Source organism: Diplotaxodon limnothrissa, linkage group LG8 (assembly GCF_057381915.1).
Source record: "Diplotaxodon limnothrissa isolate DT_005_m linkage group LG8, D_limnothrissa_male_GT1.1, whole genome shotgun sequence".
Classification (NCBI taxonomy): Eukaryota; Metazoa; Chordata; class Actinopteri; order Cichliformes; family Cichlidae; genus Diplotaxodon; species Diplotaxodon limnothrissa.
Genome location: NC_140603.1, coordinates 26,827,848 through 26,844,162, shown reverse-complemented (window position 1 = coordinate 26,844,162; position 16,315 = coordinate 26,827,848).

Genomic DNA, 16,315 nt, shown 5'->3' with positions numbered 1-16,315 from the left:
CAGCCTGGGTTAGCTGGTATATGGCACATGAAACAGTTCTCGGCCTGCCGCAGATTGAAGTTAAAGTGAGCCTCCAGTTCACAGTGAATCTTGAAAGTATATGAAACACCAACAAGGTGGAGTTTGAATCCCACAACACCAGTCTGACCAGAAATTCAGCTGCTGAGAAAAAAAACACACAAGACGTGAAAGGCTAGGCCTGACTAGCTAGATCAAGTTGATCTTTCAAAATAAGTTAAAATCTTCTCTGAGTGTTTTTTCCACTCTAGACCATGTGAAACTGAGAAAGTAAGACAGACTTTAACGATTTATTCTAACTGGCAGAAGTGTCTGTCAGGGCCCGGGCAGGTGTGGTAGTTTTCTGTAATTTTTTCTCTTCGGGTGGAATGGTGGGCAGATCTTGTCTCTTCTCCGCCCTTGGGTGGAGTCGCTGTTCCGTGGCTTAAGATCAACTGGGGAACTGATTCTCTGCCAGTTTGTCCCAAGCATTATGATGGTAAACTGGCAAAACTTGTTGTTTCCTATGCCTTATTGCCCCCTAAAGGATTCAGTCCACTTACCTGTAAAACCCATCTGCCTCACCTTGTGGAACTCTCAGCTCACAGCCAGATTGGATACCCTCCATAACAAGTCTTCTGCTACTTGCCGGTAAATCTTTCTTCTAATACTCGCCTGCCCACTCTCCACCGCATCTGTCAAGCCTTCCCTTGATTCCAGCCTTCCCTCAGACAAATCCTCTCTCAGAAACACTAAAATACTGAATTTTGACACCCCCTCAAGTGAGACATCTAAACTCACAACCCAAAGAAACTATTCAGTCATACCTGCCAACACTACCTCTGTCTCTCCCGCAGAAACCCAAGTCTTGCAAGACTGAACAAGAAGCCGATGACATAAATAAGTAAAGGGGGTTACAACAGGTACGGTGACAGTAACAGCAAAAATATATAAAGATTTTTCTTTATTTATCTTACTCTGAATGAACATTAATTCCAAACATCCTTTAACGGTCTCATTGACAACTACTGTCTGAACCTGGAAAAGCCATAATGGTCATACATAATATGTTCATGTTTAATGGGGAAACAAGACGGTTCAATACATGACAAACAGAAAAGGTTTGAGCTATGAGGAAAGGTAAAATCAAGTGTAACACTAACATCAACACCCTGAGCACATGTGTCTTCAGTGACCACACATGTACTGCTGTGTGCATGCACATGTGTACCGTCGTATACAGTACGGACTCTGCATTGGTGGTCTGCTTGTGCATTAGTGCTGCGGTGGTCTGAACCTCAAGCTGGCTCCGTCCCAGCAGCTCCGAGGCAGACGTGAGCCCCGCTGCCAGCTCCGGCCTCACTGTGGGAAACAGCCTCCATGTTATTGTATGTGCAATGAATTGCTGATGACGCATTTGTTTATGTGCTCGCCTAAATAATGGGAACATTAAATATTTGGTCCGAATAATAATAATCCATTTCCTTGCCACTATAGAAATATGACTAATCACACGGAAATTTAAAAATAAGCAAACAAGCCGTGAAATTATTGTATTTTGTGAAAATGAAGATTTTTCTGCACACACCCTGCGAGGTGAACATTACCTCAGTTTTAAATGCATCACAGAATCCGTCCTTTACACGAGGACAGCCACAGTTTTTGGAAAGTCCGCAATGTTGATGTGAATTTGAAATGTCTGAAATTCAGGACTCTGTCATTTTCGGGAGGTGCATGGAAATTCTGATCAAAATTATGAATCTATGTTTGGCAGCAAAAACAACGTCTGGTATTAATGGATGAATCAAACTGTGTTTGCATGTGTAGCCTTGTAGTCAGCATCTTCACTGGAAACTTCAAACTCCCTTGCAAATCCTCCCATCTAATACACTTTCCTCTAACTGTGAATGTGACCACAGAGCTGTTATTCCCCTGTGACAGATATTCCTCTGTCGAGAACTCTTACACTCTCCCACAATCATTCTCACAAGCTCCTCGCTCCATAAATGTAGAAGGAAAAAAAAATCCAGGACACGTGAAGATCAAACACAGGAATAAAACACTATAAACATCACACGCATGCGAAGGGCTCTTTATGGGTCAGCACATCTTGACTGACAGACAGCATGGTGGCTGGCATGTAAAACGGAGGGGGTTCAGGTCTATTCACTGACTTTCCTGTTTATATGTGGTGGGATTTTTCTTGAGCTGCATTCGCAGGGCGAGCAGGAGGAGTGTTTATAAATGGCTGACTGGTAGAGGGGGGAGGGAAGGGTGTGAGAAGTTTGGAGGAGAGGGGAGGTGAGGAGCTGTGCAAGGTAATTTAAATTCCTGAGGTTTGGCTGTGGCAGCTTTACAAAGATGTGAAGAACAGCAGCTTGGCTTGCAAGGTGTAAGGTTTTTAAAAAGTAAAGCATGCTGGAAGGTAGGAAGCAGGGTACTGTAGTTTGAACAGGATCAGGGTTAGTGACCTGTGGTAACTTTTATTCAGATTGCAAGCACTTTAGAAGAAGACTAACCCCTTTGTTTGGTCATCATAGCAGGCTTAATAGTCCTAGCACTGTCAAATATAACAAGTGTCAAGAAATGCCAGCTCACTTATAGTTGAACGACTGCCATGTCCGCACTAATACGCTTTAGTTTGAAAACTTTTTCTCTCCGTTTTGGCCTTCCGTCCACACTGAGATGGCGTTTTCGGTCAAGGAAAACTGAGCATTTTGAAAACGCTCTCCAAAACACATACATTTGAAAAAACGACACATTTTAGTCAGGTGATGCAGTCATGTGACCAATTAAACTAAGATAGCGGAGGGCATTACACACCAGTTGTTTTGTTTGCTTTCAATTTTGACAGCCATAATAAAGATTAATATCAGTTTGTACTGCTCCAGAGAGCTTTTCTTCAAATTCTTTAACTCTCACTCACTTTTGCAACTTTGTACTTTTGTGTTACTCGCAGCAACAACTCCGCCTCATTGTCAGTCCATTTAAAAAACTCGGTGCTTTTCCTCAACATTTTGCTGCGACGTTTCAAAGAGACGGAAAGTAAATTAACGGCAGACGGCAGGACGAATCGTCTTGTGTTCCACCCATGCGCAGTACAGCTGTTTCACTGTGGACACACAACTCTGTGAAAACACATGAAAACGATGATGTGGACACAGAGCGTTTTCTACGGAGCCCCTCTGATGACATGGTCCAAAAAATAAATAAATTGTGGCCACAAAATACTACTTCGTGCCCTCGAAATAGTATAACGTGCCCACGAAATGCTAATTTGTGGGCACGAATTGGGTATAACGTGGCAACGAATTACGCATTTGTGGCAACGAAATAAATAATGTGCGCACATCATATTGATACAATTCCTGGACAGCTGCGTAGAGACATAAGCATAAGAGTAGGCTAAACCTATACACCATGGACAAAGACGGCATGATTGAGTTTTATTTTAGGCTGGGAATGAACTACAAATGCATTTTGAAAAGCCTGGCAATGCAAGCAACCATTATTATGGAGAGACATTTAAACAGGATATTGAGAGCCCAGTTGCTTTACAGACGTAAGTACGACCTGGACGCCGGGATAGATTTTATTGTCAACCAACTGCAAGGGGCTGGGAAGGATCACGGTTATCGGTCAAGTGTTTTGTGCCCACAAATTAGCATTTCGTGCCCTCGAAATAGTATTTCGTGGGCACAAATAAGTGTTTCGTGGGCATGTTACACCCATTTCGTGCCCACGAAGTAGTATTTTGTGGCCACAATATATTTATTTTTTGGACCATGTGATCAGAGGGGCTCCGTAGTTTTCAGATATGTACGCTGTTTTCAAATTTATCTGGGCTAGTGTAGATGTAGCCTATGTACAGAAATGACATATTACTGATCCATAGTCTGGCTGTCGTATGGTCCATGCAAGCTACGAGGAACTACAGCAATCTGCTAGTGTTGAAATCAATCACAAGGAGGAGGTGAAAACTCGTCAAGGAGTACACATTTTTCTCTAGTGAACAAGGGTTGCCACAGGTTGCCGACCGGACACTAGGCCTGTATGACTAAGGTCTTAACTGCTTATCAAACTCAGGTGGGATACATCCTGGAGAGGTTGCTAGTCCATTTCAAGCTAACACAGAGAGGCAGACAGCCATTCATGTTTCGCTTTAGTGGAAAAACAGGCAGACCACCTAAGAAATGAAAATTCAGGCACATGAAAATAATAAAATGATGCAGTTTCTTGTTTCAGGTTCTCTCAGGGTCAGTGGAAAGTAACTCGATATCTTACATTTAGTAAAACTACATCTGCAGTAATACTATTTAAGGAAAAAGTACTTGTTACAAGTGTAGCCCCATAGCTGCTGTTGTTTGACTGAAAGTAAAAAAAGTAAGCGCAATACATTTTGTGTAAAACACAGTATCAGTTGACAAAATACTAATCACATGAAAACATCCAGAGCCGAACCACACAGAACATTTCCTACAGATTTCCTCCTTCACAGATGTTAAGTATTTGTTTTCTCTGCAGATGGTATTTATCAGTACATAGGAGTGAAACAAGTCATCTTGTATATGTTTCTCATGCATCACTGCTGATCAGCCTACATCATTTCACAGACCAGATTCTGATAAAATACTACAAGTCACATTCTCATCCCCAGAGAAAAAAACCTTACTCATGACTGAGACGGCCTGAAGACCAACCTGACGCACCGACGCGGAGCAAACAAAAAAAAAACTTCATTTATCAAGCTTGGCTCGCTTTACATGAAAGCATTTTCACAATTTCATTCCTTGGCTTTTACTTTTAGTTGATAAATATAATGGAATTTGGATTTTTCTGCTCCAGAGAGGAAAAAAGAAGGGGACGCGAAGAGAAGAGCACTCAGGTTAAGACCTATCCTGCCAGACATTACTAATGAACTCAGCTGTCTGGGGACTTGCAATAGCAGCCTGCCTTCCGGCATTCTTATCATCACCCACACAAAACCTCCCCACCAATCAAACTGGATTCTGGAAAGGAAGTTGAAAATGTCAAAGGCTATTAATTCTGCTGCGGCCGCTTTGTCTGCCTCTCAGAATACTAATGGACGAGCAAGAGAGGGCCAACCCTCTTTTTTATGTTCGATTACAAGGAAAGTGAAAATCTTTTAAAGACAAGTGTGCTACAACTCACTGCCTAAGGGAAGTGAGAACCATGTAAAACCCTGTTATTTTAAGATTCAGCCTAAGACCACCTACACAATAAGGCATTCACATTTTTTAAAAGCATGTTGTTGGCACTGGTTAAGCCGCGTTTCCTCTTTAATAGTAATGATATCCTGTTCAGCACACTTTCTTTCAAAGGATTCAGGTAAAGCATGGGTGGGACCTTCCGTTTCATGACATATTTTGTCAAAGTGATGACTTTTCTTTGTGCCTCTGCATATAAAGGGGCTAAAGTATACTCTTTAATGCACTTCCTACAGGCACAGGACCTTTACAGGAACTGCATGTTTCATTTGAAGCTGAGACACTGTCTTAACAGTTATCCTTGTTCAAAGCAGGTTATGCCCCACTATTATCATTATTACTTTGTCATTGCTCCAGCAAACAAAGCCTTACATGCTCTCGGGGTTAAAGACATCTAGGGCACTTTGTGGCCACGTTTGTGCTGCACATGACAGCAAGTATGTTCCTTGAGCTTTTCACAGAACAATTGTTCCCATACCACTCACTCACTCACTCACTCACTCACTCACATACTGCAAGCAAACATGTTTGTTAGATATAGCATGGTTTGAACCCTTTCCAATGTCAGCCCTATCTATGTCAAGTGCAATTTTGCTTTGTTACGTCTATAAACCCAATGAGAAACCCTGCAAAACACATGTGATGAACAGCCTGTTATACTTTACTAACCACACTGTTTAAAAAATTTCATCTGGATTACACAGTCTGTATTATATCTACATCAATCAGTACTTTTTAAACATTTTAATCAAATGTATGTATTCTTTAAAGATGCCTCTTTTAAAATGAGTCTGCAATGTGAACTCATTACTATTCCTGTCAGTCTCACCAAGTATGAACACCGAGCCATTTTATATCTATTGTTTACTAACAAATGGTTCTTATCAAGTGATCTTAAATTAATGCCAGATAAAATAAAACTGCACTGACATCCGTCGAGAGACTTCCTCAGATCTAATCTTTTGGCTGCCACTATGGCAGCTTTTTGGAGCAAGAACTGAACAAATTAGGATGAAAGGATTGAGTGACAAAACTAGCTTGGTTACCAAGCTGCATCCATGAACAGGGACACATATCTTTTAATTTGCAGTAACAGACAACAAAATTGAAGCATAAACTTTTTGAACAGCTAGTCATATTATCTGCCAGATAATTGCGTCAATAATGCTCCAAAAGGAACCAACTCAATGGCATTGAGGTTCAATTTGATAAGTCCAATTAGTAAGGACAGATACCGGGTTCAGTTATCTGTGTTAGTACATCTATCGAATCAAGCTGGGCATTTTAAAATGGGAGTATGGGGAGTTACTTCATTTTGGAGCCAAGTGGCCATTAAATGGAACTGCAGTTTTTGGTGCTAGCACATTGATTTTAATTTTTTAGCTGCTACTGACTAGTACAGAGCATAAAGTCAAGAGGTTACTGGTCTCAATCATATCAGTAACTACCAGCCAATTAAATACAAGGAAGATAATTAAAATCCACATATAAAAGGCTCAGCCACCAGGATTGAACTCTAGAATTTTCTTTGCTGCGAGGCAAAAACTCTAAGCTGCTTAGCTGAATAATATCCATCCACCCATTCGCTTCATTGAATAATATCCAATGAATATGAAATATAATTAATTGAAATGCCCAGTCCTTGTTAGGTTTAAGCATAACTAATTAGAATATATCGCTTTATGAGAGTAGAAAAATGACTCTTACAAAATGTATTCAAATGGAACTCTAAGCAGTCTTTTAGAAGCGTCCATATGCAAATAGCTTGGAATAAGACCTGCCTCACTTTTATTTTATAACCCACTGCATAACAGTTCACACACCTAAGGACAATTTGTATCTTTTAGATGTGAATAAGTGCATCAAAGCAGCAACCTCCAGGGCTGAAAAATGAAACCTTCATGCTAGAGCCAATTTCCTCTAATGACCACTGTTCCGACGACTCCCATCTAAAATGCCCAGCTCCAACCATGAAATTAACATGTTCGTCATGTGATAACAGGAGAAGGGAGAGCATTTTGATTGACAGCTGTGTCAAAATAGGCAGCCAACCGCTGCCTGCTTAACCTCATCTCTGCCAATCCCAGTCATTGAAGTGGACCTCCCAAACATGTTATGCATTATGGAGTGAATAATATGGTCTTATGTGAGGCATATCCCATCCAGGAAGTTTTGGAGGCTGAAATTACACAACCTTGAAAAAGTGTTTTGGTTTTTTTTTCCACACTTAAATGTTTCAGATCACACAAATTTTAATATGGGACAAAAATAACCTGAGTAAATATAAAATGCAGTTTTGAAATTAATTAATTAAGTGAAAAATGGCTCTTAAAAATCTACCATATGGGAAAAATTAATTGCCCACTAATCAAGTGTTTGTGGTAACTTAGTGTTTTGGCTCTCTTTCCTTTTCTGAAGAATTTTTGAGCATGAATGGGCCGTTTTTTAAGTTCATCTCGGATTTAAGCCCAGACTTTGAGAAAGCCAATCCAAAAAGTTTTTTTGTTTTTTTTTTAATTCAGAAATGGATTTGCTGGTGTGTTTCAGATCATTGTCCTGCTGCATAATCTAAGTGTGATAGAGCTTCAGGGCATTAACTGATACCCAGACATTCTTCTTCAAGATTTCTGGCAGGGAATCCACAATCCATCAAGTATGGCAAGTCATCCAGGTCCTGAAGCAGCGGAGCAGACACATACTATCATAGGGCCACCATGTTTGACCGTTGGTATGATCTTAATAAAATGCTGTCTTAGTTTTACAACACCTGCAGCAGGATTCAAACTTTCCACAAAGTTCAGCTGTTGGTTTGTCAGTCCACAGAATAGTCTGAAAAGTTCAGGAGATCACTGAGGTGTTTGGTATTTGTTAGCAAGTATGAGGCAAACATTTGGTTTTATTTGTTTTGTTTTTTTTGGTCAGCAGTGGCGATCACCTTGCTCTCCCATTGATGCAATTTTTTTGTCCAGTCCCTTACTGATTCGTGAACACCGACCTTAACTGAGGCAAGTGAAGACTTTAGTTCTTTAGATGTTGTTCTAGTATGTTTCGTGATGTCCTTGTTGACTTGTCAGTGTGTTTGGGGGGCATTTTTGATATTCAGGCCACTCCTGGGAAGGTTTGCCACTGTTCCAGGTTTTCTCGATATGTAAATGATGGCTCTCAGTGTGGGCCACTAAAGTCCCAAAGCCTTTGAAATGGCCTTGTAACCCTTTCCAGACTGAGAGATGTCAATTACTTTGTTTCTTAACTCTTCTATCCTTTCTTTAGGTTGAGCCATCATGTATTGGTTTTTGAGATCTCTAACCCTACATAACTTTATCAGACAAGCTCTTAAAGGATTTCTTGATTGAGCAGATCTGGCAGGGAGTTGCATGAAGAAGGCATTGATTGCGCCTTATAGTTTGTTGATGCAGCTTACTAGCCTAGCTTCCCAAGCTTTCTTACGCTAGCTGATAACTTAATTGTCTCTTCCAAATATGGCCAACTTCTAGTTCCAAAAATCCACCATAACCATGGCCAAAATGCTGAAGTTGAAACTTCAAAAGACAGAGTCCAAAAACAGATGTATGATATCAAGGTGTTTTTGCATGCAGGTTATGTGTTTGATGCCCTGGGATTGGGAGCAATGCCCCTTGTGGTCAAACACCGCCTGTAGCTGTGTTTACTTTGGACTGTATGAGGAGCCATCCATGCCTGCTTTTTTGTTTTTGAGGTTTTTAATGCCCATAAAGACAGAAAATTGTGTATGTTTTCTTTTCAGTGTGTCCAAAAACCACCAGCTTTCCCAGCTATCTCTGATTTGAGGACAAAAGCATTTCTGTTTTAAAAATGTTTTCATTGCCATTCAGAATCAGCCGCACTCATCACTACATATTGTAAATATTGGCAGGAACATCTAAGACCAATGATAGTGAAATAATACTGTTGATGCTGAGTTGGAAAGCAAACAGATAGATGATGAAACAGGAAATCTTTGTGCATGTGTGTTCCTCTTTCAGCAGCTTTTGATCTGAAATCTGACATCTTCATGCCAATTTAAAGTTGTTTCCCCTCCTCCAGTCTCTGTGGTTGTGTTGAAAACAAAAATCATCTGTTTAAGTGGCTGTCCTCCTCTGGGCCATGTGGCCAAGACTGAAGGTTTGGGAGCTGGTGACTAAGGCAAGATGTAATGCTTGGCACAAGGACACGCGTTCTCTTTTTTATTCCTCCCACAAATTCCCCCACTTTGGGGTGTGCAGAAGGATCAACAGGATAAGGTGCAAACTGTTCTGTGTGATCTAAAATGTTAGAACTTGGCTCATGAGCTTTTTCCCCCCCCTTACTATCCCTTTTCTCTATTATCTTTGTATGGAGTAACAGAAAAGCAAAGAGCTTATAAACCTCGCTTATTGCTCTTTTTCTTCCCAGGAGTCCCTCATTGAGCCTGTTGCTTGGAAGCTGGACAGACTGAGAATGATGGGAGCGTGCTCACCAGATCTTAGAGCATCTTAAAATGGACATATGTGTGGGATCTTTGTTTGAGCATGGGACCAGCTGGGCGCGGTAGCGTAGGTGTTCAAAGACAACCAGGGGGTATCAGTGAAGTCATCTCTGACAGTAAAAATCAAGTTTCAGTTGAAAGAAATAACAGGTCAGATGCAGGGGCAAGCAAGTTGGATCGACATGTTTTACCTCATTTACTCCACACTCTGTTCCGATGATCTCATTTCCTCCAGGGCATCCCACTGGACGTACCATCTTGGATGCTGACCAACCACTTGGGCCTGAATGATAGGGTGTGATCTGAATGGGTAGATCCGTGAGTGTTTTGCACATCATTGTCCCACAGAAAGGACCATTACCAGGACCTTTTTCTTTTAGTCCAAGCCAGACTTGACCACAGCAGGCTTTCTTCTGTTCCTGTGCATCTGTTTTAGGTCAGGTGAAGGTGCCACTCCACATAAGTTTCAGTTCATTCCAACAGCTTGTTTTTTTTGATAGACCGACAGATTTACTAGAAATATACCGAGTCCAGTATCCATCCATGCATCCATCAATTTTCTTCCACTTATTCAATTTTAGGGTTGCATAGGGGCTCAAGTATATCCCATATCTGTCAAAGCACTTGAACGAACTTCATAACAATCTTTTTTGACTTAATAGCAAAGAAAACTTCTAACCTTTCATTGTTAGCGTCCTTTATATTACGTTAGCTCTCCTGCTGGCAGCCCATGCACTGCTGCTGATGCTTGGCATAGTAAACACAGAGCAACAGATTATAAAGCGCCTTATGATTTGGTGCTATACAAATAAAATTGAACTGAAATGTAATTAATTTGTTACCAACAATTTCCATTAAAATTATCTTTTTTTATTTTAACCAGTATTTTTACAGTGTAGCTTCTATATTTGTCTACTGTAAATTAATGTATTTTCCTTTTTTTGGACATATGATGATAACAACATTTTAGAATATTAATTCTTTTTTAAAATTGTCTAGAAGACAGGAAATGACATTAGCATTAAACTATGGATTCTACTCACCTAAACCTGAATTCTGTATTTTTCTGATCCCAACAGATATCCCTGATAAACATGCACAGCTTGCTCACTCATTTGCTGCTATATCCATCGAGGACACAGGCTGAGACACCACAGCTAACAGCTACTGCTGTTATTCTTCTTTGAAGTATTCATTTAAAAAAAAAAAAAAAAAAAAGTACAGCAGGAATTTAAAGGAGTATTTGAAATTTTCTCTTTCAAGAAAAAAATAACATGGTTTGGAGTCAGTGCAGTCAATATATATAGTGATGATACCTAGTTCATCTAGAAGGACTGGAGTAGGGCAACCGAGAGGCTGTTTTGGATGTCTGTGCTCATGCTGCTGTGGGTTTTTTTCTGGGTGTTGTGGGATTGTTTCCAGAGCTCTTGAATGCTTCACTGCAGCTCAGTGTATGGAGGCATCACACCACTGTGACAGGCCTTTGTGAGCCAGTGGAACAGATTAAAACCCTGCTCCGCCCAAGTAGAGAAGCAATCAAAATAAATTTGAGGAAAAAAAAGTAAAAAGTGAGCACCTCTGTCTCATCCTCTCTCCTTCAGTCTGTCCTTCTGTTTCTTATATCTCTGAACTTTACCATCTGTTACCTGACACACACATTGGCCTTCAGCCACAAAGCACCATTTTCAAGACCAGGACAATAGCTCGCCCTATGAAGAACTTCTGAATGCACAGGGTGGCACGGCCGTGAGGTTACAGTCAGCTATTGTTGGCCAGCACAATACAGAAGCACATCCTTCTTTTGATTGTATTGTGGCACTTGCGCTCTAAACAGCCATTCTAGTGCTATTCCATGCACGAGGTGATTTCCGCTTGCAGGGTATCGGCTTTCAGGTTATTGATGTCTCGTTTTGTTACTGGTGGCTTTCACGCAGCGGGTCAATGGGGGTTTTTTGGAACAGGTTGTCCTGTGAGTGTGTGAGAATGTGTCTGGGGAGGAAATTCTACAGAAACATAGGATGTAGTCATCTTTTCACCTTTATCCTGTAGCTCATTTCTCTTTCACTCCCTTTTGTTTTTCCTGTCTGCCTGTGGGAAGATAGCATTTTTTTTTTGTTTGAAACTTTAAGAGCTTATCTCTTTTCATCAATAAACACGCTACAGTCTGCTGGAGGATAGGGCAGAACGATTTCTGGGCTAGGTAGGATGTAGTGTGTTGAATTCGTTGTAATGTTTGTAGAGGTGCAAGAATAAATATAAAGAAACATGGTGTCTAACCAGATGCCTACTTTGGATGTTATCGCCTCAGCCTGCAATAAAACAGAGGAAGGTTTGAATCATTGTTGACCAGGATCTGCTGTGTGCTTCCTTTAACACACGTATTAAATAAATTGTGAAAATTAGAAACATCCCCCGCTCAGTGATGCTGAAAAACAAGTCGTGCATTAGTCGTTTTGAGGCTAAACTTCTAGGTTATTCTTAAAGCTCTCTAAAGTTCTGTTGTTCTGTCTATTATCCCGGGAAAAGTACAGTATTTTCCTGTAATAATTATAGAAATTAAGTAAATTACAGAAAGGGCAGTGTAAAAATGACAGTAATTTTAGGGCAGCAACTCATGTGCTCTGAACGAAAACAGTCAAGCCTACATTGTCTTTAGTATAACTCTCTTTTGATGACGCCGGGTAAAAGTATTTTAAGCTATCTTTGTTAAGAGCTGGTTAAACACAACAAAGACATCCATCAGAACATGGGTTCTTTTGCGTGTGTTTCTAACCACAAGTCTGCTTTCTAAGCTGTAAGCAGACACAACATCACTAGAAACAAGTTGAACATGCTTTTGACTGGAATTAATGTTGTGAAATGGCCCATTTGTTTTTATTTTCCCACTTCAACATCATTAAAAGTATCTACTAGAGTCCATGGGTCACAGACATGAGACATTAACTGAAAACGTTAACTGGATTTTCTTGCACAATGGACAGTTTCTTTCCATATGTGCTTGTGGTTATACTTGTTCTTGTAAAACACGCCATTCATGTACGTGTAACCCTTGGATTACAGACTGCTCCAGACCAAAGCCTTTTTCTTCAAATTAGATCAAAGTTAGTATTTCAATCCAAGGAATGACTTCTAATCTGTGACATGGCCAAACAGTTTCTGGTGTTTACTTGGGTGGTGGCATAAATATGCAAAGTCTGGATCAAATTAGAAAAATATATTTGAAAATATTTGGAAATTCATGTGGAATCGCTCAAATAACAAATCTCGCGGAGAGTCGCATGGCTTTTCGGCTGCTTGACAGATTTGGTAGTCAGCGTTTCATGTCTGGTTGTCCTAAACATATTTTCAAAATATTTGTAAACCTAAATCACTTCAAGTACTTTAACAGACCTGCTGCATGCCATCTACTGAAAAGAGTCTTGATGGCATAAGGAGAATATTGGACTTGGCACACACTCACATATATACACATGGACGCGCGCACACACACACACACACACACACAGTCTGAGAACCAGCTGGCCTTGGTAACCTCTGGCAGCATGGCACTGTGACTTCGGCCTTGTAGCATTGACCCCCAGCCAGTCAGAGACGACTCGGGGAGCCACAGGGACCAAAAATTAAAAATGGGGGGCTTCCCATGAGCCCACTTGTAGTCCCTAATTAAACAGAATTGCATTCCTTTTCCTGGGATAAGGCTGGAAAAGGGGAACATTTTAAGGAAAGCCAATCTTCCCCCCTTTAAGTTTGTTTTCCCACAAAGCATGGATAAGAAGCTGGGAGGCTATTCCATTTTTGAATTCGCAGACAAAATATTTAGTCTTCCAAAGCATGAGCAACAGCATTATCTGCTGGGGCTGCACTGTTGTTGAATCATTAATAATCAGAGTTTCTTAATTTGGCCATGTGTCTGAGTGCACAGCCAGGCCATGTGGTTTGTTTGCTTAATAAACACAAAGGGAGAGGGAGCTGGTTTTATCCTTTAATCTCGCTCAACAGAGGCCCAGTGTCTTGACATTACTGAGCTTCTGAAAGACACAGCCATCAATTAAGAAACAATAAGGAGCTCTGAATGACCTCTTAAGAGAGTCATTCAGTCTATATGTATCAGTATAGACAGGCTTGTCTTGTCAGATTGAGACATTTTTGATGTGGAGAATACAGCCCAGCAACATGGATAAAAATGAATTCTGTGAGGTTAAAAAAAATAGTCTAGTGAAGCCCAAAGATAAGCTTTCTAACTGTCCATCTTAGCTTTTTAAGAGAAGATGTACTTTATTCATCCTCAAAATTGGGAAGTTACTGTGTCACATCAGACACACAAAAGTCTGTTTTTTTAATGGGACATTTAAAGGAAGGTTTATGAGACATTTTGAAATTCTGGGTTAGTGATATTGCTGGGAGTCTTGTTTCTAGTTTTATCTGTTTGGTTGTGAATTCTCAGTTATCCTGGCATTTTGTGTTTTTGGCTCTGGACTTTAGTACCATTTGTATTTGTTCCCTCTGTGTTTCCTGTTTCCGGTCCCCCAGGTTTAGATCATACATGTGTCATATGTGTTACTATCCTCACTTCCTGTTTTATTTTGGTAGTTATTTGTCCCTAGTGTCTCATCTTTAGTCTTACTTCCACCTCCTGTCTCATTAACTTTGATTATCTGAACCTGCATCTTGTTACCCTCCTGTGTCCAATTCCCTTATTACCTCTTTATGTATAAATCGTGCTGTCCCAGCCCCTCCTCCTCATCTCGGTCTCTCCCAGTATTTTTTCCTCTGTATGTGCTCAGAGGTTTCTGTTTGGAGCTTTATTATTTTACTTTTGTTACAACTGCAACAGAAAATAGCTCAGAAATGTAAAATATACTCTAAAGAACGAGCTTAATGTACAAAAAAGTTAATCAAATATTAATATGATGCAATAAGGTGGTTAAATCTAAAGTGAAGACTGGGTTTGTGATGAAGGATTTTCTTTATCTGTGAATGTGGCAGCAGAAAATGATGTGTAATCCATATGTCACAAGTGTGGCACAGATCTCACTATGAAACCATAACAATTATAATGCATATATGTAGCCACCATGACCCATTGGTTCATGTTCCTTAGAGAAAACATTAAAAAAAAACCCTCACTTTATAAAGTTTTCCATTTTTCAAGCAGTTAAAGCATCTCTCACTCAGAATTTGTCATCATATACTCATTTGTTCAACCTGGCTGCACCAGCTGCTTCAGGTTACAATAATCGAAAGACCGAGCACAACCAGCAGAAACAACACTACATCGCAGTGCTTGAGCCTTCAAATGCAAAGCCCAAAACATGATGTCATTGTTCACAAGTGCATCTTTTATGTGATTCTCACAAATAGAGAAACTTTATTCGTTGCAATTAGTGTAATTTGAACACCAAGTGAATGTAGACTTCTTTTTGAGATATCACGTTTGATCAAGTTGTTTAAAACTTAATGTGCCACTCGGTTAGTTGAGAATAATGACTCCTCTGTGGTGCCGTATGAAAAAGTCACTTTTTCGAATTTCTGTGATTTATTTGCTCTTGAGCTTACTTCAAGTGTGTGTGTGTGTGTGTGTGTGTGTGTGTGTGTGTGTGTCTGCTTGTAAAAACTGTGATGTGATCATCAATTAAATCTGCTTGGAAAAAATAAAGACCAAAACAGCCACGATTTGTTATCATTTGCATATAAATTGAAAGCTTTTTCTTGGCATCTGCCATCGAATACATTTCAAGGGAAATCGCTTGAGAGGTTGAGTCCAAAAGGTGAAACTGCAGGTGGGGAATATATATATATATATATATATATATTTTTTTTTTTATATGAAGGAAAGGGGAAAAGATTTAGTGACGCTCACACATCCAGCATTTCAAATGAGCCGAAACATCACTGGGGAGCAAGTGAAAGACTGAAAAGGTGAGCTGAACACTATTGTACCATTTACTCAATTAGAAGCTGGAGCTGCACCAATCTAAACACTGGCGTGATGACAAAGTGATCACAGATTCTTGACAAGAGAACTTCCAGTGTTTGACCTGCATATGAGTTTGCTTTGGCTGATGCTCATGGCTTGTTGCCTCTCAAAAAAGTTCTGGGATCTCTAAATCTTCTTTTCTCATTACACTTTATACAGCACTTGCACCCCCTGTATCTACATGCACACTCTGACATGTACATATACACACGTGTTGGCTGCTGGAGAGAATAACATTCAGAGAGAGCTTGGTAAGCTGATAATGTTTTCTCATGGATAAAAAGCAGTTGGAATCTGTAGTTTTGGTGGAAGTTATGTTGTAATTTACATAATCTTGCTGTACAAACACTACAGGCCAAGAATTGTGTTGCAGTAACACCAAAAAAAGCTACATCTAACAACCTCTATCCATCAAATTATTGCTGCTTATCTGGGGCTGAGGGGGCAGCAGTCTAACGAAAAACGCTTCCCAGCTGCCACCTACGGTTTTTCAAGGAGCTCACCAATGTGTTCCCAATCCGATCAACAGACATTTTTTCTCCACTGCATCCTGGCTCTGCCCAAAGTTCTTGTAATAGGAACAGGACATGCACAAAAGACCTCACCTAAGAGGTATTTAAGACACCCTGG